Source organism: Pygocentrus nattereri, chromosome 1, assembly GCF_015220715.1.
Source record: "Pygocentrus nattereri isolate fPygNat1 chromosome 1, fPygNat1.pri, whole genome shotgun sequence".
NCBI classification, from domain to species: Eukaryota; Metazoa; Chordata; class Actinopteri; order Characiformes; family Serrasalmidae; genus Pygocentrus; species Pygocentrus nattereri.
Genome location: NC_051211.1, coordinates 30,547,763 through 30,571,373, shown reverse-complemented (window position 1 = coordinate 30,571,373; position 23,611 = coordinate 30,547,763). Strand labels below are relative to the sequence as shown.

The 23,611-nt window shown below is 39.8% G+C and overlaps 1 protein-coding gene across 2 annotated transcripts in view; it reads right to left on the bottom strand.

The window, feature by feature from the left end:
* The window catches only part of syt1a (synaptotagmin Ia), a 393,465-nt gene that overhangs the window by 241,642 nt on the left and 128,212 nt on the right, over positions 1-23,611 (bottom strand). For both annotated transcript variants that reach the window (XM_017709110.2, XM_017709112.2), the window contains exon 3: positions 6,100-6,154. The gene's annotated coding sequence lies outside the window, so the exon portion shown is untranslated. The remainder of the gene's footprint in view (positions 1-6,099; positions 6,155-23,611) is intronic.

Here is a 23,611-nt window from a genome sequence, read left to right as displayed (position 1 = left end):
ACAGCACGCATATTATCTGAGTAATTCTGCTGGGGTGATTATTTGTAAGCTGCTCGTTTCATCTCAAGCTCCAAAATGCAAACTCTTACTGTATAACCATGCTACACATGCCTGTGCTAGTGCAGAAGAGATCATCTCTGCAGTGGAGAAGACACAAAGGTTCCTGCGTTCTCTCCATACTCTAATCTTCAGATAATGTCCCTTGATGGATGCATTAGTTATTCATTTCGGTCTAAGTGATGGAAGCGGTGATACATCCTCGATGGCTTATTAACAGAACAATTGCGAAATTCGCGGGGCTAGAAATCGAGCGGCGCATCGGAGATGTGAAATTGCTTCTGGTGTAACTGCAGTCGTATCGGTGCTGTGGCCGCGCTGATTAAGGAATTAGAGGGGAAATGAAATAGTATAATGTGGAAGATTAAAAGAGGAACATTGGGCATAGCCTGTCCCTTTAGACGGGGAAACAGGGGTGGATAAAAAATAGCCTTATCTGTGGAGAGAACGAGCAAGCTTGTTTAGTTGAGGTAATATGAGAGAGAGAGAGAGAGAGAGAGAGAGAGAGAGAGAGAGAGAGAGAGAGAGAAAGAGAGAATGAAATGGAGAAGGGTATGGAGTCCTCTGCTGAAGGAGCACCCTAAAAGCTCACACAAAAGTGCCCCTAATGTACTCTGAAGAGGAGCTACTGCTTGTTATAGTGACAAGCTCTAAGCTAATCCCTTCAAAAAGCTCCTGAAGAGCCACAGATATTCCCTCTGTACAATTTTCATTATTAGCTTGAAGCTGCTTTGGGTGTAAAGGCCCCATATCATATATTATTCTTGAGTTTTATTTTTTCCCTGAAGTCCACTTATGACATTTGCATGCTTTTATGCAGCAAAACTGTCATGGTTCATTTTTGCCTGACTGTTTTCCAACCTCTCATTATTCATTAGGAGTAAACAGGCCTTTATATTAGGCTGTAGGCCAGATGTATGTTAACAAGCTCTGTTCTAATTGGCTGCCCTGTATAGTACCTCATTTCAAAAGTAGGGTTGCAACACTTCTTATGACATCAATGTAAATGGGCAGGGCTCAACTACTGTAACTGAGTAGGTGCCTATATTATGTATGTACATGTGTTTGTTTTGTGACATCACAAAAACAGTGAATTCAAAATGGGCTGTTAATGCAGCTCAGTTTCTATATATGGACTGTATGGACTCGGAAGTGAATAGTGCATTTCATAAAAGCCAGAAAAGTTCAGTTTCTCATTAAAACTTTAATTTCTGTACAACTGTGTCTTCCAACAGTGTTTGGGGAAAAAAGGTGATGCACAGATGGGGCTGATTTCCCCTCCACTTCTCTGATTGTTCTCTATGGACTCTCTCTGCTTTGCATAACAATCCCTCTCCAGCCCCTCCCACCTCACGGGACTCCTGAGTAGCAGTAACTGGCTGAGCGGCTTGTCAATCTAGCTGGTCGTCAGGGAAGCTCAAAACAAGGTGACCTCGCTTCCCTGCTGCATTTCTGACAGCTCCCTTTCAGAACAAGGAACGATTGCCATCTATCACCGGGGAAACAATTAATGAAAACATCAACCCACGTCTACGGTGTCACACAGTTGAGCCCATCATTCTTCCACATATGAGTTATTTCCCATAGGTTATGCTCCATAAAGAGGTAGCCTAATGCTGTAAAAAGCATTTAAAGAAAATATGTGAAAGATATTATAGCTCTTTACACTCACTGTCCATTTTTTGAAAAAGCCTACCTTGTACCTCTACTCACTATTAGAATTTACCTTGTGCATCGACTCATTGGGGATTTTATAAGAAACTACCTTGTGCTTCTACTTACTGTCTACTTTATTTGAAACCACTACCTTGCACGTCCACTCACTTTCTAGGGTTTTCACACATCAGTGTCACTGCTTGGTTGAGAGGGGCCCACCACCCAAAAGCATTCAGCCAAGAGTGGCCCTGTGCTCAGAAACTGACTGTTGATGATGAGCTAGAGCAGGGGTGTCAAACTCAACCAATAAAGGGCACATATAAAACACATCTCAACAAATCCATGGACCAGAAAAAAATGGTTTCTTTCATTTTTAATTAATGTTATGAATTATATATATATATATATATATATATTATATGAGTTATATATACTGTTATATGTATTATAACTTTTCTTTTGCTGCAAGTTCAGTAAGCTCAATTTCTGAGCCGCTGAGTTGACGTTAAGTGTTTATATTGCTGAAATGCAGCTGTGTTGGTTTTTGGTGATGACTGGTGTGGAATTGTGTAGAATTGACGTGTAACTGCTGTCCCATAGATTGTTGTTGGGGTTGGAGAGTAAGAGTGCACAGTGCAGTGCAGTGCATTCTGAGGGCTATTGGGCAGCGTATTGTGAAACAGGCTAATATCAATAGAAAATCAAATGAGCTATAGTCTCTTACTGTACACCACCGAGATGGAGCTGCAAAAGAGGAGCTTCTGAGAAAGTAGCCAGGGAGAGTATAGAAGATATATACAAGCTGGTAGAAGATAAGACCTCTCAAATCCTTCTGGATTATACTGGCACTGTGGGTCCTGGGATCATCTATGTGTTAGCTAAATTAGCTGGTCAGGCTTACAGCTGCTACATTGACCTGTAACCTCTTCCAACTGACCCAATGGCTCAGATTGGCCTCTCGTCTCTTTCCTACATGAGCGCAGCACTGTAGCAGTTATGCCAGGAGGCAATGTGGATTATCACGGGGAGAAATCTAAGAGGATTAAAGTAGGAATGGAATCAGTGATAATACACTGCCACCAAAACAAAGCTTTAGGCTTTGGGCTGAGTTACAAGCTAGCAGCACTGGAGATTCAGAGTGTGGATGCAATGATTTTTAACCATTTTTGCATTAAAATGTTTATACTATTATGAATTTACAGAAGTTCCATTATTTTAGTGATGGATCTACATAGAAATATAAATGAAATGAAATGAAATTTAAAGCGTACTTTAAAACAGGGGTGCTCAGTCCTGGTCCTGGAGATCTACCACCCTGGAGAGTTCAGATCCAACAAACCTGGCTCATGTAGTCAGATATATTGTTGCTGTCCAATAAGAAAACAAGGATATCTGAAATAGAAACTTTACAGGGGAGGGCAAAAACACTACCTTTTAATGCATGTAAAAATATGTGAAATATGTATATTTGATGTTAATTCAACTTTTATTTCATAATATTTGAGATTTGACCTCACTTTAAAAGAAATCAAACGGACCTTTTAAAAATGTAATTGGAAAAAATACCAACAAATTAGTCTTATCAGGAGTTGAAATTTAGTGGTTGCACAATATTGAATGTGGAGCTGGGTTTTCTCACAGTACTGTGTGGGTAAGAGGTTGGATTAGAGCTTAATGAGTAATTAATACTGCTGCTAATGGGATGCGACTGTGCAGTTTAGGTTTTTCTTTTTTATACAGTGTTTGAGTTAGAGTATAAATCACAGGTGACAAATGCGACAGAGACAGAAGGATCCATCATGAGAGAGGGAGAAAAACACACGCTGTTCACGTCTGACAACACTTACTGTATATTAGTATATAGTGTATCCACACCGGAGGGAATAGGAGTTCTGTTTACCGTCCCAGAGCAATATACTCTCTGCTTATTGAACAGAAACTTTTTCTCTCCCCAGAGATCATACAGCTCACTGCCTTCTTATCCTTCTCTATGATCTTAGAAAAGTCTTCCATTGCATATCCCCAGTGATCCATTTGTTGTGTTTGTGTTTGTCTTCCTTTACTGTTTAAAATCTGTCCCCAGAGTAGTTGGTGTCTGCATGTCCAAGTTGGTCAATAAAATGGATCAGCATATGGAATTGGACATTTCTGTGTTCTATTGTGTTTCTTATCACTGTATCATAGAGCTCTATGCTGCCTTTAATGTTGGATGCACTGTTATAGTTTCTAAGAGAGTGTGTACCACATTCAGGACACAATTTTCATTAGAATAATGAATATTGAACAGTGGCGAGGGAAGCACAACACATCACATTTCAGTTTTAGCTCAATTTTAATATATTTGAGCAAGATTTATCTTTTTGTACATGAAACCTACACAAATAACCTGCTACAAATGAAAACATAAACTTAATGCTTTATGCATAAAGTGTAATGCTTTATTTGGAGTGGGCCTTTGTAGATGATTAATAAACACTTAAGGGATTATCAATAACACATCAACACATCTGTGAAATAGCAGTAGTGCAGCATCTGAATACACTGAGGTACCTTGTAGATGTGCTGTTGATACATTACTTACATTAAGTAGATGTATTGTTAATTCCATTACACAAAACCTAACCTACCCAACCTTAACCCCAACCCTGGCCCTAATCCTAGCCCTGACCTTAACCTCAACCCAAAACCTAATGCTAAAGCTCATATGTTTTTGACATGTTACTGAGAGTCTGTTGAGAGTCTTTCATCTAAAAAGGACCACTGAAAATAAAGTGTCACGAAACTATGTCTCCAGCACACACTGTTTATAGACACTATAGCTGAAAGCGGAGTGAGTGTAGACATTCTAGCTAAGCCCATAAGTGTAGTTAGCTGTGACAGACAGTGGGGCTAGCTGTAACAGTCACCATTCTGGCAAATCGAAATAAAACACATTTATTTACTGAACCAGACAAGCTTCCCAAGCTAAATAAACATTGTATTCACCAAATTCCATTATTTTGAAACAGAATAGCAACAGAAAATATCAGAACAGTGAAATTAAATATATTTTATTTGAATGAAAGTACATTTTTTGATTAATCTGTCTTTAAAAATGTTTTGAATTTATAAGGTGGGATATAGACCATACCTGAACGAACATAACCTGCTAAGTGGAGGATGCACTAGCCTGCTAGTGATTTACATGCTTCACAATGGTGCTAAATCACAGCCACTGTGAGGATGATTAACATCATATTCTTATGAATTAGTTTGTTTTATACCCTCAAAAATATTTTCACTGAAAGGGTTACTTCAGTGTTTTTAAAACAGTCTTCAGGTTGAATCTGGAGAAATATTTGTCTGATTGCTGAAAATTCAGAAATAAAGCTGCTATAGGAATATCCTGCACTCTTCCCTAAATCTGTGAATATCAATATTTCAGATTGTGTTCTTTACATACTAAAATGAACGTGACAACAGCATTGAAATATCACAATAATTACAGAAAAGAATAGTTTTAAAGATATATGCTTTGGCCACAGGATTAAAAAGTTAAAGGCATACTCAGTGATATTAGTGTATGTTAGCTGGACCTAGCTGTCTTGAAAATCGACAGCCAAATAAAGCTACCTATAGTCTATTGCCTCAAATAAAATGAGAGCACAAGTGGGTATCAACACTGCTTAGCTAGCTATTAGCTTGCACATATTATTCTGGGATAGTTCTGCATTTGGGAATGGGATCTACTGCATTTGCTATATTAATAAGATTGTATCTATCTAATGTTAGCTCTTGTAGTAGCAAACTATCATGTTGCATTAATTTCCATTACAAGTTAAGAATGTTTTTCTTCTACTGTAAAGTTCCCATTTTGGATACATGAGGTTTTATTTTGTCAGCAAAGATATTTTGACTCTGGCTATGACTGTAACATTCAGCCTGGTAGGTAAGCTCTGATAACAAAGGCTGTAATTCCATAAACATCTGACAGTAGAGCTGAATATGTAGGATATGACACAGATCTGTGTCAGAATAATAACAGTGCAGCTTCATTTGTCTTTATACAGAAACTGATACAGATTATATACAGTGATGACCTGTAATGACCGCATTCTTTCTTTCTCTGTCTCATTCTCTTTGTTTCTCTTTTTCTTCTATTATTTCCTTTGGTAATTCTTCCTTTTCTGCTCTTTTTTTCTTTTCTCACACTTTGTTTATTTGTTTGTTTTGTTAATTTGTTTGTGTCTTTCTTTCTTTCTCTTTGACTTTCTATATCTTTCTTGCTATAAGTATCAATTTTAAATTGAAAGGAAAAATAAGCTTGTCACAGCTGTCTTGAATGTATTGAATTTGCTATGATGTTAATTGGATTGTGGTGAGGAGGTTTTCATAGAAGGCACTTACATAATCTACAGAATGTCCTCTGCGTTCAGCTTCGCTGCTTCTTCTTTTCTGATTACTACAGAGAGAGAGAGAGAGAGAGAGAGAGAGAGAGAGAGAGAGAGTAGTTAAATCTTTTTCCAGACAGACGAGATGCAAAACTTTTTCTGATCATGTTTTTCTCCACATTCTGTGCTGAATTTCAATAACGTAACTCCTAGAAACTCATACATATCATCACAAGAACACATACATCTGTGTGCAAATTACACTCTGGCTTTCTGCACTTCTCAAGACATTCAAGGCAGAGAGCAGAGAAGTTGATTCATGCAAGGCAAGTCTTAAATCTCTGAATGTGAGTCTGAGTCAAGTCTTGAATCTCTGGATACGTGTCAGAGGCAAGTCTCAACTCACCAAGGTGTGAGTCTGATCCAAGTAACTGGTAGCAAGTCTGAGTTAAGTCTCGAGTCTCTGAGGTGTCAGTAAGATTCTCTGGGTTCAAGCCTCAGTCAAGTCTAGGTCAGTCAAGGTAGGAGTCTGAGTTGACTCTCGTCTCTGTGGTGTGATTTTGAGTCAAATTGCTAGGTTCTAGGTTGAAGTCTGCATCAAGTTTCTGAGGTGTAAATATGAATCAAGTCATGAGCTTCTGTGGAGAGAATTTGAGTTCATTCCTGAGTCTCTGGGTGCAAGTCTGAGTTGAGTGTCTGAATTGTGAGTTCAATCCAAATGTCTGATGTGCAAGTCTGAATTGAGTCTCGAGTCTCTGATTTGTGAGGCTGAAGTGAGTCTTGAGTCTTTTTTTAAATTAATGGCACATTATTTTGAAGTTGTATTGACCCTATAGCAGTTTAGCTACACTCACTCATCTATAGCACTTTAGCCCCACCCATTCATCCAGCAGCAGTTTAACTCCACTTATTCACAGTGAAGGTATAATGAATGTTTCACTGATTTTTGAACAAGACACAATAGAGGACAGCCAATTAAAACAGAGCTCATTTACATATTTCAGTGATAGTAACAAAAACAGGCTGCTTCTTTCGAAGAGAAAAAGGAAGTTGGAAAATGGTCATGTAAAAAATAAATTATTATGTTTTTGAAACATAAACCCACACAAACATCACAAGTGAAAAGAAATGCAGAAGACATGTAGAATATGTGCCCTTTAACGTCACGCTTGCAACCAGTCCGCATACGGAACTGCAATTTCCAGAATCCGTTGTAGACTCATGAGGAGGAGCTGTTTCCTTCCCTCTTATTTTCTGACTTGGACTCCATTTCCCAAGATCCTCTGCAAGGTCACCTGACTACAGACATGGCACCATCATCCTATCAGCGATCTAAGTCGCCTGAATTCTGATCATCCACAGCTGTGTGTTAGTGTCATGTGAGGGGTTAGAGTAGTATAAAAGCCCAGGCTTTGGTTTAGTATTGTGTTCCTCTGTGAGACTTACTGAGCAGTTTCCTGTGTTGATTTTGACCATGTATGGACTTCCTGCCAGTTTTACTCTTTACCCTGATTTTGGACTCTCCCTTTTTATACCATTGCCTGGTTGGTTTGTTATTTGGTTCTGACTCTTCACCTGTTTTTTGGATTCTGCCTTGCCTTGCCCTTATCGGTAACGGTTGCCCTTCTTGTTCTGCTGATTTTCCTGGATTTGACCCATGCCTGGTTTCTGACTCCTCTCTGCATCTACCCAAGTAAAACTGCACTCTTTCTGGTCACACATTACATTTAAACTGTTCTGAAGTACTCAATATTTAATATAGACAATATGCTGTCCAGATAAATCATAGCAAACAAACCAGTCTAAACAGCAGTACACAGGTCAGTCCACATTTATCAACAGGAAACGCTTCCCAGCACTACACGCAAAATGTTGCCCTAATCTGAACATTCAATTAGAGATGTCTGGAATAACAGGCTGCCAGGGGCCTGGAGGCAAAACTGTAAAGTGAGCCACTATGTTCTCCATTAATTAACACAGACTTAAATACCACAGATTTTTTCTATTTTATTTTTAAAAAAAGAGGAGAATTAAATTACTGTGTCTGAATGTCCACACAAAGAGGCGTACAGTGAAAAGTCCATACAAATTAAATAGTAGGCAGAAGTGGGTTTGTGCTCTAGAGAATTAATGCACTTTAATAGCAATGGAGCCTGGTAATTACACACGGCTTAATACTATTAATATTGTATTGTGCACTTTAAAAACCTATCTATGTCTGTATGGATGGAGACAGAAATCCCTCCGTCTCAGTGCTATGACTGTAACATTCAGCCTGGTAGGTAAGCTAACAGTTATGATAACAAAGGCTTTAACTCAGTAAACCTCTGACAGTAGAGTTGAATATTTAGGATATGAAACAGATCTGTGTCAGAATAATAACAGTGCAGCTTCATTCGTCTTTACACAGAAACTGATTACAGCCTGATTATATACAGTGATGACCTGTATTGACCGCATTCTTTCTTTCTCTGTCTCATTCTGTCCCTCTCTCTCTCTCTCTCTCTCTCATTCTCTCTTTCACTATCACTCTCTTTCTCTTTCTCTGCATCTCTCTCTGCCTCTCTCTCTTTCTCTTTCTCTGCCTCTCTCTGTCCCTCTCTCTCTCTTTCACTATCTCTCTCTTTCTCTGCATCTCTCTCTCATGCTCTCTTTTACTATCTTTCTCTTTCTCTGCATCTCTCTCTCTGCCTCTCTCTCTCTCTCTTTATCTTTCTCTGCATCTCTCTCTCTGCATCTCTCTCTCTGCATCTCTCTCTCTGTCTTTCACTATCTCTCTCTTTCTCTTTCTCTGCATCTCTCTCTCTGCCTCTCTCTGTCCCTCTCTATGTCCCTCTTTCTGTCCACCTCTCTCTCTCTCTCTCGCTCTCGCTCTCGCTCTCTCTCTCTCTCTCTCTCTCTTTCTCTCTCTCTCTCTCTCTCTCTCTAAGTAGATTATACTTTATTTGCCTGCAGATGTACTGGATGTCACTCTTCATTATTTAACTTCCTGACTTCATTTCCAGACTCGTATGCTGGACGCAGGGAACATTAATGCTGGACAATTTCTCCTCATTTAGGCTGATTTATCATACACCACTGACCACCTACTGGACAATTAAATTAATGCCAAACCAACAGGCTTCATGCAAATAAAACCATCTCAAAAAACACACATCTCCTCCAAATGAGTCTTAAATGGAGCAGCTATTCACTGAGGCACATTAGACAGATGAGTTCAAATGAAGAAAAGAAGCAGCTAAATGATGGAAACACCGCAGACTGCTGTACTGACTAAATTAAAAAATGATATAACTGTGATCAGAGATCTCTAAATCTAAAAAAAACCCCACAAAACTATCCAAAAATATCCAGCCAAAAGAAACTGACCATTGTTGAAGGGCTAGAGGATAAACAACACAAACTGTGCATCAACAGATGAGCAGTCAGTTCAATTCAATTCAAAGGAGATTTACTCCTCATCATCGCAACAAGCAACTGTTCAAATGCAGTAGCTCAGTAAACCTTTGAGATGTCTTGAGTGGAAACATATCTATATATATATATTTGACACGTATTATGTGTATGTTACTCATCACCAATGCTAAAGCTTAACACTCATATACATGTCCACTACTGAAGACATTGCTCGGTTCCAGCATCCTTTAAGGGAGTTGTAACACTCCCGCTGTAACACTCAATAAAGGGCTCATCACATTGGTTTATCAGTCTACTCAGGCTTTAGCAGAAGCATCAGTAACTATAAAGAAGCTGTTTTTACACACAATGATTTGAAAATAGTTAGTAAACAAACATTGATTGTACTTATTTGGTAGATTTATGGTAAATATATATTTTATATATTATTTATTTAGTATGTAAGTATTCTATAAATTTGAAAGGTAAGTCTGTTGGCATGTTTGCAGCATTCATATCTTTACTTTGTACACCATAAACACAGACCAAACAAAACCAACGCTATGCTGGCCACTTTTCAGTGGATTCAACTAGCTAGCTAGACTTTTCAGTCTCTTCACCGAGCTTTTCAGCTCTGTCAGTCTCTTACTGCAGCTTGTCCCCCTCTCTCTCTCTCTCTCTCTCTCTCTCTCTCTCTCTCTCTCTCTTCCCCCTCAGCTCTTTTTAAAGGTGCTCACACTTATGAGCACCGGAGCCGAGAGAGCTCGCCATCGTAACAAGGGGCGGGGCCCAGGGGGCGGGGCTCGGGACTCGCTCCTTCATCTAGTGCCTCTCGTTGCGGCACCAGCGTCCTCGTCCTCCTCCTCCTCCCGCCGTCACTCTCATGATTTGCGTCCATCCGGGGAGCTCGGGCTTTGTGCTCCGCCCCCTCCATCAGCGTCGGGGCCGGGGGCAGCGCATGCCACAACTGCCTCTACAAAATGTAACTAAATTCGTCCATTCTGAATATGTATATCCAATACTTGTATTCTGTTACATCCCAACCTTGGCGGTACCAGAAGCATACAGTATACAAAAATGGAGGACACTTAATTAGCCAACTTATCTAAGTCAGCTAACGTTAATGACATAGCTAAGTTGATATAAAAACATAGCTAATGTACCAGATTTTTTTTGTAATCTGTAATTAAACCCTGTAATGTAATGACAAGTATAGTTTAATGGACTATATTACATATCATAATGTCCATCCATCCATCCATCCATCCATCCATTTTCTAAGCCGCTTCTCCGTCAGGGTCGCGGGGGGGTGCTGGAGCCTATCCCAGCAGTCATCGGGCGGAAGGCAGGATACACCCTGGATGGGTCGCCAGTCCATCGCAGGGCAGACAGACAGACACAGTCACTCACACCTAGGGGCAATGTAGCACGTCCAATTGGCCTGACTGCATGTCTTTGGACTGTGGGAGGAAACCGGAGAACCCGGAGGAAACCCATACAGACACGGGGAGAACGTGCAAACTCCACACAGAGAGGACCCTGGTCACCCGGCCAGGGAATCGAACCCAGGCCCTCCTCGCTATGAGGCGACAGCGCTACCCACCACGCCACCGTGCCGCCCCATAAGGTAACATACTACATACAAATAATATAGTACTAGTACAAGTTTGCTAAAATAAATGAAAGCATTTAATTTACTAGATTTAATGTATAATTCACATCTACTGGTATGAATGAAGTACATCAATATAGTTATTGGCAATTATAAGTAAACTGAAAACAATCATCGTGTAGATGGAATCTGAAAGTTTACGCCTCTGAAATAAAGCCTGTAATTGAAAAGTCTTGCTCCATAACAGTCTGGCATCATGATATATTAATCCCATAAGAATTGATCTCACTGGTCTAGTCAATGTTTTTAACGTTTACAGATTAGTGCACAGCTAATCGAAACACATCTCGACACATTTAACACACAAATCAATTGAGGGTAGTAAAAGCTACTGAATGATTAAGCCAGTCTGGTTTGAGTGATGTGATTAAAAGGCAGACCGTGAGCTTTAGACTGAGATTCAGTGAACGACGAGTCACCCGGGGAAAAAAGCTTAGGTCCTAATCTAGAAAAGAACCTTGTCTAATTTTTCTTCTTGATCTTTCTCTTTCTCATTAGTATCCTTTCTTTTTCGTACTTCATTTCTTTCTTTCTTTCTTTCTTTCTTTCTTTCTTTCTTTCTTTCTTTCTTTCTTTCTTTCTTTCTTTCTTTCTTTCTTTCTTTCTTTCTTTCTTTCTTTTTCAATTTCTTCTTTCTCCCTATCTTCTCTGAGATTCAGCACCACAGCCAGTGGACAGAGGCATAGTGGGAAAAGCTAATTTTCTTCTCTTTTTATTTTTTCCATTTTCTCTTTTTACTCTTTTTTTTATTTCTTTCTTCTTTTCAACGATTTTCTTCTGTATTGTTCTCTTTCTCTTTCTTTCTGTTTTGTCTTTCATTTGCCTCTCTTTTTTCTACTCTACCTCTTCACGTTTTTTTTCTCCTTTTCCTTTGACATTTTAATCTCCTTTCACTTTTGTTCTTTTTCTTTCTTTTACTTGTCTTTTGGTGTTAGTTTACCTTTTTGGTCTATTCCTCTACTTTATTTTTTTCTTTCTTTCTTAATTTCTTTCTTTCTTTCTTTCTTTCTTTCTTATTTTTATACCACTGTTGCCATTTTCCTGTTTTCTTGTTCCCTTTTCCTTCTCTTGTTTTTACTGTCTCTTCTCTCTAATTCTTTCCGTTGTCTTTTTCATTTTTCTCCTTTCTCTCCTTCTATGACAAAATGATCATGTAAATCACATGCAGAAAGGTCTCAGTGAAAGTCTGAAATGGTCACAAAATCCCAGTTACTTCACTTCATAGTTGTTGTCTACACTCTAATGCACATGCAGTGTTTTGAAGCGTCTATGTTACTGTGGAGAGCTCTGACAGCCCCTGTCGCTGCTAAAGGCTCTTCAGCTCCATTTTCCTCTCTCTGACATTTTCCTTTCACCATCGCATGCTGATACACTGTACGATCCGCTCTCATGACTCAACATCAAATCTGCCTGACAAAGGCCACATGCTAACCCTTCAGACCACGTATATACCACACAACATGAGCAGTCAGGGAAATGCTAATGACTACAATGTGACATTTCATGGTGGGTTAAAAACTCAACATGTGTAACCAAGCTGTGCTTTATCTGTGAGGAAAAGAAGTAAACAATGGAAACTCCTTGTCCACTTTATCAGAAACTCTCCCGAGTGGCACAGCCATCTAAGTGTTGGCCCTGTCATCAGGAGATCGCAAGTTCGATCCCTGGTGATGCTATAGCCATCCGTAGCCGGGAGTCCAAGAGAGCACAATTGGCCTCGCTCTCTCTCTGGGTGGGTAGGATGGTCCCCCTCTGCCCCATCACTCAACGTGATGCTAGTCAGTGCAGGCGTCTGTTAGCTGACGTAACAGATCTGGCAGTTGACGCTTTCCTCTGAGCGCGTTCAGCGGTTCTGTGATGTTGCATGAGCAGCAGTTCAAAAAGAAGCGGTGGCTGGTTTCACAGGTCTTGGAGGAAGCCTGCGCTAGCCTTCACTTTCCTAACATTGATGGCATCGTGTGTTTGGGGGAGTCCTAACTAGAGGGTGGAATTAGAGATGATTAAATAGAGGATAAAAATCAAAAGTAAAAAAAGGGAACTCTTCTAATGTAGTTCTGTAGCCGGTGTGTTGACACACCCATGTCCTCTGGCCCTTCATTAATAGTGATTTTTTAATCATAGAGCTGCTCATACTGTGAACAGAAACTGACCAATAAAATTGATCAATGCTGATTGGGGTAGATGGGACTTATAAACTATGCAGCAATAGATGGGCTACAGTCTGTAGTTGTACACCTATAAGCAGAGCTAAAACGTAGGTGGAGCACATAAAGTGGCCAGTCAGTAGATGCAAAGGGAGGGGTTTCTAATAAAGTGGACAGTGAGTGAAATCACAAGGTACATGTTTTGAATAAAGTGGTCAGTGATTGTAAGGACAAGTAGGCATTTCTAATAAAGTGGCCAGTGAGTAGAAGTACAAAGAAGCTGTTTCTAATAAGGTGGCGAGTGATTTGAAACACAAAGTTTCTAATAAAGTGGCCAGTGGGTGAAAGTACAAGGAAGGTGTGTACAATAAAGTGGCCAGTGATTTGAAATACAGGTTTCTAATAAAAGGGCCGGTACGAGCTCAAGGTAGGTGATCGTAACAAAGTGGCCAGTGGGTGCAAGATGTAGGGACGATAATAAATTGGAAAGCATGTGAATTATGAAATAAATCCTGTAGGCTTTCAAGCTTTAAATATTTTATCTAAACTGATCCCACTGATCAGATCAGATCTTCTCCTATGTCTATGATAGACAATGACTTGTGCAGTAATAATAGCTTTTTTAATATTTAGTTATCGTTGCATAATTCAGACGGCTCAAATGGCCCCTATGGACATATTTTTCTCTGATTTCTCTGATATCAGGCCCCTGTTCATTTTCAGGGACCAGATAAATTCCTTACTTCAGTTTAGCAAAGTCCCAAATCCCATGACCCAGATGGATTTTATATTAGGCTTCATAAAAACGTTCAACTGTTCTTTCTACATACACATTTGTCTTTTTTCATTCTTTTTCTTCTTTCGGCTGCTCCCTTTAGGGGTCACCACAGCGGATCATCTGCCTCCATCTTGCCCTATCCATTGCCTCCTCTACTTTCACACCAACCATCTCCATGTCCACCTTCACTACATCCATAAACCTTCTCTGAGGTCTACCTCTTCTCCTTCTACCCGGCAGCTCCATCTCCAACATTCTTTGCCCAATATATCCACTATTCCTCCTCAACACATGTCCAAACCATCTCAACCTGGCCTCTCTGGCTTTATCTCCAAACTGCTCCACCTTCACTCTCTCTCTGATCTGCTCATTTCTAATCTTGTCCATCCTTGTCACTCCCAATGAAAATCTCAGCATCTTCATCTCTGCCACCTCCAGCTCAGCCTTCTGTTTTTAGAGCCACAGTCTCCAAACCATACATCATAGCAGGACGCACTACTGTCTTGTAAACCTTCCCTTTCACTCTTGCTGCTATCCTTCTGTCACACATCAGCCCTGACATCCGTCTCCACCCACTCCATCCTGCCTGCACCCTCTTCCTCACCTCTTTTATGCACTGTCCATTGCTCTGGATGGTTGACCCAAGATATTTGAAGTCATCCACCTCTACTCCTTGCATCTTCACCTTTCCAGCTGCCTCTCTCTCATTCACACACAGGTATTCCATCTTATCTCTACTGACCTTCATTCCTCTCCTCTCCAGTGCAAACCTCCACCTCAACAGATTCTCTTCCACCTGCTCTCTACTCTCATCACAGATTACAATGTCATCTGCAAACATCATGGTCCATGGAGCCTCCTGCCTGACCTCATCTGTCAACCTGTCCATCACCATTGCAAACAAGAAGGGGCTCAAAGCTGATCCCTGATTTAACCCTACCTTCACCTTGAAACCATTTGTCACTCGAACTGCACACCTCACCACTGTCTCACAATCCTCATACATGTCCTGCACCAACCTAACATACTTTTCAGCTACACCTGACTTCCTCATACAGTACCACAGTTCCTCTCTTGGCACCCTATCATATGTCTTCTCTAGATCCACAAAGACACAATGTAGCTCCTTCTGACCTTCTCTGTACTTCTCTACCAACACTCTCAACACAAAAATTGCATCTGTGGTACTCTTTCTGGGCATGAAACCAAACTGCTGCTCACTGATTTGAACCTCTCGCCTTAGCCTTGCTTCAACAACTCTTTCCCATACCTTCATGGTGTGGCTCATCAACTTTATACCTCTGTAGTTACTGCAGCTCTGCACATCACCCTTGTTCTTAAAAATGGGGACCAATACACTGCTTCTCCACTAGGCATCCTTTCACTCTCCAGGATTTGAGTCTCTTATTTAAAGGTGAGTCCAATAAACTCCATTGTGAGCTTTCATGTCATCACTATTATATAAAACAACTTCACTTTATTGTATATTAATGTAACGGTAGTCTATTCCATGAAGTCTTGGACCATTTCTATTGGGCTATTCATCTTGAAATGTTAACATACTGTAAAGGACAACTGGTGCTTTTAAATGATGTTTAAAAAAAAAAAAACAATCACCCAGGTCTTAGTCCTTTACATATCCAGATACTGAACACTATCTGTCCAAAAGTATCCAAACAGCCCTTCTAATGATTAATCTCATCTACATTAAGGCCACCATTTGCTGTGGAGCTCAGCTGTACACTCACAGTTTGTATAATCTCCATAGAAAAGTGTAGACCAATAGAATAGAACAGTCTGGAGCAGCTGCACAAGAGTCACTATGCCCAAGGGCAAGCATCGACTAGAGGGGTATAAAGCACTGGGCTGTGGAGCAGTGGAACTATGTTCTTTTGAGTGATGGAGCTCCACCCAATACCTTTGGGTGTGAGCTGGAGCAAAATTTGTGATCCAGAACAATTATCCAACATCAGTACCTGATCTCATGAATGCTATAGTGGAATTAATACAGTCAAATCCTCAGAGCAATGTTCCAGTATCTAGTGTAAAGCCTTCCTATAAGAGTAGAGTCTGTTACTGCATTAAAGGGAAGACAACCTCTCTATTAATACCCTCTATTTCAGAAGGAAAGTCTACAGACTTTTGGACGAATGTTAACTTAAGCTATTGCACTGCATTTGGAGATCAAAGTCTCATCAATTATTTCAGAAGATCAAACTGATTTAATCAGGGTCACAGTTTCTTTTGCAACTTACTCTTCTTTACACTTGGTAAATTTAAGATTTCCCCAGTTTATATCTTCTAGTTTAATCATATTAATTTCCTGTTGCTTCAGTTTTTACAAATTTACACAGTAAACATATCATGAGATCAGCATGCTCTTTATCCCCACTGTTGTTTGCAGTAGCTATTGACCCAATGGCTATATCACTTCATCAGAACAGCAGCTCTAGTAACATCTGTAATGGAATACAACACAAAGTATCACTATACATAGACAATCGTCTTTATTTATCCTTAAGCTCCTCAATACTGTGCTTATTTTAAACACATTTATACAATTATCAGGCTGTTGACTTACAAAAGAGTTAGTATTCCCCTGTAAATGCTTCAGTCGGAGCATCGCCTCTCTATGATAACAGTAAAGTCTGAATTTACAAGGTAAAGTCTGAATTCTTTCAGTGATTAAAAAAGATGGCAAAAAGGTTCTTTGAAGTGATGGAATTAAACAACTTTTAGTCCTTTCAAGAACGTTTCAATGGATGGTTCTATAAAGAATGATTTTTGTAAATGATGTGATGTGTTTACTGTACTGTTTTTGAGTTTTAATAACATAAAGCTTACATATCAATTAAAGAAGTTTCCTAGAACCGTCCAAAGCTATGAAACATTTATTCACCTGTTTTGATTTCAAAATATTTTGATTTGATACAGAACCTTTACCTATCAAAAGCCATCCACTGAATGGCTTTTCAGGGAACTGAAATGTTTGTTGCAATCGTACAGTCTTATTTACTTTATATTTTAAATGAATTGTTTTTATTAGTTTCACTTTTTAAATCCATATCATACATATGTTGTATTTGTGCAGTAGCCCCGACTCTTGATAGCTCAACTATTACAAAATACTCCAGGTACTGACGCTCCCCCTATCAGGTTAAACAATCCAGATAATAATATAAAAATAAACAGCTCTCAGGTGGGATCACAGGGTTAATGGATATAATAACAGAACAGAAGCATGATATTAAACCTCGACTGACTGGGTTCAGCTCTATAGTATCATATCAGCAGCAGATGGTAAAGGTGAAGCTTCTTGTCTGCAGACATATGTGAGACGCATCGGTTTCTCAAAGAAACACAGACACATTTTCAGAAAATAAGTCCCTCAGGCACATGATCCTGTTCTTGTATCATCACTATAACACTGCCTATAAATGAGGACGTGCAAAAGAGCTGTTAGGTATAATAAAGGTTAAAGCAGAAGCTGCCTGTGAGCCAAAACACTTCCAAACCTGGGACCACACTTCTAAGATGAATATAACAAGGTTTAAAAGAACTAGATGATGACACACAGAAAGAAACACATAACAAAGGAGCCAAATGCAACCATGCCAGCTTCGCTGGAGTGATATAATAGAACTGTTTTTGGTTCCTTACAAAACCTTTTACAATTGAGATGTGTGAGTGTGATGAACCTTTGAAAAGCTATAAAAGTCTATAATACTTAGTCTATAATCACTGCAAACCAACAAAGCATCAACTAACTGAAGAGTATTAATAGTTATTTGTAGATTGAATAACAGTAGTAAGTATTAGTAGCTGTTCATTTAAAATGTAAAAACAAATATTGTTTTTCATAGCTTTATTGAATAATATTTGAATAACTGATATTTTTGGTAGCTATAACAGCTAAATACTAAATGCTACTTGCTAAATGAAATGCTAAATAAAAAACACATATTAACGTACGGCTGAGTAGGAAGTCAGTAACATTAATACTTATTTGTAGATATATTGAATAATGTTGATAGCTATAGTTATACTGAGGACTATTCTAATAACATTTGTATTTTTTGTTGTAGCTATACTGAATAATATTAATACTTGTTATAATTATGTATCACTGCTGTCAGAACAGGGCGGCACGGTGGCGTGGTGGGTAGCACTGTTGCCTCACAGCGAGGAGGGCCTGGGTCCTCACTGTGTGGAGTTTGCATGTTCTCCCTGTGTCTGCGTGGGTTTCCTCCGGGTTCTCTGGTTTCCTCCCACAGTTCAAAAGACATGCATTCAGGCCAATTGGACGTGCTAAATTGCCCTTAGGTGTGAGTGACTGTCTGTGTCTGTCTGTCTGCCCTGCGATGGACTGGCAACCTGTCCAGGGTGTATCCTGCCTTTCGCCCGAAGACTGCTGGGATAGGTTCCAGCACCTCCCCGTGACCCTGACGGAGAAGTGGCTTAGAAAATGGATGGATGCTGTCAGAACAATTGTACCTTCAGTTTATGATTTGAAATATTAATTTTCCTTTATAGTGTGTATACATTTTATGGTGAATGCACTAAAAGAAATGGTTTAATATCAATTAGAGAATGATGTCGGATTTTAATGCAGTGCCGCCTGAGGGATCGAAGGTCACGGGCATTCAATGTTGGTTTTCTGCCTTGCCGCTTACTTGCAGAGATTTCTCCAGATTCTCTGAATCTTTTGATGATATTATGGACTGTAGATGATGAAATCCCTAAATTCCTTGCAATTGCACGTTGAGAAACCTTGTTCTTAAACTGTTAGACTATTTGCTCACGCAGTTCATCACAAAGCATCCTTGCTTGTGAACAACTGAGCCTTTCAGGGATGCTCCCTTTATACCCAATCATGACACTCACCTGTTTCCAATTAACCTGTTCGCCTGTGGAATGTTCCAAACAGGTGTTTTTTGAGCATTCCTCAACTTTCCCAGTCTTTTGTTGCCCCTGTCCCAACTTCGTGTTGCAGGCATCAAATTCAAAATGAGTGAATATTTGCAAAAAACAATCTGTTTGAACATTAAATATCTTGTCTTTGTAGTGCACATAGGCCAAGACTAACAGGCAAGGGAGGTGGAGTCTGTATAATATACCAAAATACTCTCGATATTAGTCAGAAACAATGCGACACTTTTACTTCCTTTGAGGTCCTCTCTATTCACGTCACAAATCCGGTCACAAAAAAGAAGGCGTTGTCATTATTTAACATTTACAGACCACCAGGGTCATACTCTGAATTTATAAAAGAATTTAGTGACTTCGCTGCAAACCTGGCTGTGTGTAATGATAAAGTAATAATTGTAGGAGATTTTAATATTCACTTTGAGAAGGTAGACGACCCATTAAAAAGGGCATTTACCTCAATCCTAGACTCTGTTGGTTTTACCCAAAATGTAACAGGGCCGACACACTACTGTAGTCACACGTTAGATTTAGTTTTGACACTAGGTCTTAACATAGACAAGCTTAATATCCTACCGCAAACCACAGCGATCTCCGACCATTACTTAATTTCATATGAGCTACGACTCAGCCATAACATATATACGTCCCCTCGTTATTCAACAAAGCGCACAATAAAACCTTCTACCGCCCTACAATTTATAGAAAATCTCCCAGAGTCTCCCAGTCTCCACTCCATCAGATCCAATGGAACTAGATTTACTAACCGATTATTTAGAAAATACGTTACGATCCACCTTAGAAAATGTGGCCCCACTTAAAATAAAAAGAATAAGGCAGAAAAAGCTTGCCCCGTGGTACAACGATAAAACCCGGACCTTAAAACAAACAGCTCGGAAATTAGAGCGGAAATGGCGTCATACCAAACTAGAAGTGTTCCACACTGCCTGGAAGGACAGCCTTATAGAGTATAGAAATGCTCTCACAGAAGCTCGCTCAGCATATCTGGCCTCGCTGATCGAGAATAATAAGTATAATTCTAGAGTTCTGTTTAATGTGATTTCCCAAATCACACAAAATCAGGCAGGTAATGAACCAGAAATCCCAGCAACTCTCACCAGTGAAGTTTTTATGGACTTCTTTAATAATAAAATTGATAATATTAGACAACAAATTCAATCCACAGTATCAAATTCAAATCCAGCTTTGCTGCCATCTGACTTGGCTGATATAGAACAAAACACAGCTGTAGAAAAGAGCCTGGAAACTTTTTACCCACTCCCACAGCTGGAGCTAGAGAAGATTATCTCTTCTGCAAATTGCACAACCTGCATACTCGATGCAATTCCATCAAAATTACTCAAAGAAGTACTGCCAGTTATTATAAACCCTATCTCAACTATTGTAAACTCGTCCCTTAGTCTGGGCCATGTACCCAAAGCTTTTAAACTTGTTGTTATCAAACCTCTGATCAAGAAACCAAATCTTGATGTCACCGTTTTGTCCAATTACAGGCCTGTTTCTAACTTACCGTTTATATCTAAGATCTTAGAAAAAGCTGTGGCCCAACAACTTAGTTTATATCTACACAAGAACCATATATATGAAAAATTCCAGTCTGGATTCAGGCCACACCATAGCACTGAGACGGCTCTAGTTAAGATAACTAATGATCTTCTTCTTGCCTCTGATCAAGGCTACATATCTCTCTTAGTGCTACTTGACCTTAGCGCAGCTTTTGATACAATAGACCACAATATTCTCTTAGAAAGGTTAGAAAACATGGTTGGAGTCACAGGGACAGCCCTATCATGGTTCAGATCTTACCTATCAGAACGTTATCAGTTCGTTAGGGTAAACAATTTATCTTCCACTTATTCAAAAGTGAGATTTGGAATTCCGCAGGGGTCTATATTAGGACCATTATTATTTACAATATACATGTTACCGTTAGGCACAGTTATAAGTAATCATGGCGTAAACTTTCATTGTTATGCAGACGATACTCAACTGTACATATCAGCCAAGCCTGATGACCAATACAGGTTAAAGAAAATGGAGGACTGTGTAAAAGACGTGAAATGCTGGATGTCATGCAACTTCCTCCTATTAAACAGTAACAAAACAGAGGTTCTCCTTCTGGGTCCAAAATTAGCAAGAAGTAAATTAAATTAAAATTTAATCTTAAATCTCGCCGACTTTCCAGCCGCACCTGGACTAGCAGCAAAAAATCTTGGCATTATAATAGATTCAGATTTATCATCCGATCAACACATAGGCGGCATCACTAGGACAGCTTTTCTACATCTTTGCAACATCACCAAGATCAGAAATGCCCTGTCCCTGCCTGATGCAGAAACACTAGTACATGCCTTTATTACTTCTAGGCTCGACTACTGTAATGCGCTACTGTCAGGATGTACGAGCAGGAATTTAAACAAAGTCCAACTAGTCCAAAGCGCCGCAGCCAGGGTCCTCACTAAAACTAGAACATTTGAGCATATCAGTCCAGTGCTATCATCACTTCATTGGCTACCTATTAAATTCTGTATTGATTATAAAATCCTTTTATTGACTTATAAAGCCCTACATGGTCTTGCTCCTGAATACCTGCAAGACCTTATTTCTCATTATGAGCCATCACGACCACTCAGATCCCAGAGCGCTGGCTTATTAATAGTTCCTAGAATTCAGAAGGTTTCATCGGGGGGAAGAGCTTTTTCTTATAAAGCCCCCAAACTCTGGAATGAACTTCCAGAAACTGTTCGGGACTCAGACACAGTCTCAATCTTTAAGACTAGGCTGAAAACTCACTTGTTCAGTTTAGCTTTTGGTAGCTAATGTTCCCACTTAGATAAAGGCAGCAGATCCAGGGGTCCATGGACACAGGGAATTATAGTAAACTGAGACGCTGGTGCTGTCGTCCCGCTGCTCACATGCGGTCACTCAAGTTTGTGGACGGTGGAGCGGAGGGATGCCGAATTGTTTCAGAGTGCTGCCGTGTCTGTGTGTCCTTCTGGTTCTCTCCTTTTAGTTAAGCTGTCATAGTCAGATCTGCCGGAGTCGTTAGCCACACTCTGTAAATGTTTACATTCCCTGTTTATGTACAAACGGATAGAACAAAACTAATTCCATTTACCTGCTTTTTTTCCGAGTATACAACCGCCCACATGTCCGGCTGGACACTGAAGGACGACTGACTGCCGAGCCCCCCTGCTACCCATTTCAGACCAGCTGCCCACGCCTCAGCTACCACCAACCACCTTGGATGAGCTGCCCACCCTACGCTGATGTTCTCATAGACTCCTAGATATTCCTAATATCAATATTACTGCTGATAATATTAGTAGTATAATCACTTGTAGGTAGTTTGACCAGAGGAGGATGGGTCCCCCCTGGTGAGCCTGGTTCCTCCCAAGGTTTCTTCCTCAGTTCTGAGGGAGTTTTTCCTTGCCACTGTTGCCCCCGGCTTGCCCACTGGGGGGTTTCTGTACATTCTGTACATTTTTTCAGTCCTGTGTAAACTTTGTCTTTTCTGAAATCCTGTAAAGCTGCTTTGTGACAACATCCGTTGTAAAAAGCGATATACCAATAAATTTGATTTGATTTGATTTGACATTCGATTGAATATAGTTTGAAAAGGATTTGCAAATCATCGTATTCTGTTTTTATTAATGTTTTACACAACATCCCAACTTCATTGGAATTGGGCTTGTACTAAGCATCTGTTCTTCTTACAGACACATGTGTTGGTGGATTCAAAGTTTAGAATCTGCACTTTGCACAATTTTAAACAGGCGTGTTTTGTAGGCTGTGGGGGAACCTGGAGGGTTAACTGAAGATGTCTCTCCAGCAGGCTCAGTTTCTCCATGCATAATCCATAAAGCCTCTGCTCTCCTGTTCCTGCTGTAGCTAATAACCCAGAAACAGCTTCCACTCACAGCTTGGGGATGGAGCTGGGCAGTTTTGAGTAATTCATGACAGGCTAATGACCTTTGTTCTGGTAATTAGCATGGCTGCACGTTTCACACTGCTAATTTTCCTCAAACACTAAGGTGTGTGGACACTCTCCTGGGAAACCTACTCAAATTCCACCTTTAAACTTCACTTGCTTTACCATTCATTCAAGAATCCCATTTAAAGGGCCTATCATATCATGGCAAATTAAGTATTCCTCACTGTTGTGAAGTAAGAGTTTGATACATGATACAAACATGTTTCAAAAATGTTTCAAAAAGTACCCTTCAGTACAAACGGTAGATAAATATGGAAACGAAGCTGCCTGTTACGAATGTATCACAAATCCAACACATTAACATGCACCCACCTCTCCAGTCTATAGCAGTTTAGCCGCACCCACTCATGCTGAAGTTAAAAAATGTACAAAAGCACAATTTTCTCTAAGAATATCTAAAAATCAACTAATTCATATTTGCATACAAATAGATATCAGTCTTAGCATCACAGTAAGAAAAGCAGACTGTTGCCTAAGGGATAACAAGGGGCTGGGAAACGGTCATGTGAAAATGAATTATGACTGTTTTTAGTATAACAACCGCCATAAAAAGTTATAACTGGCTCTTAGAGAAACAGTAGAATGCAAGAAAATTAA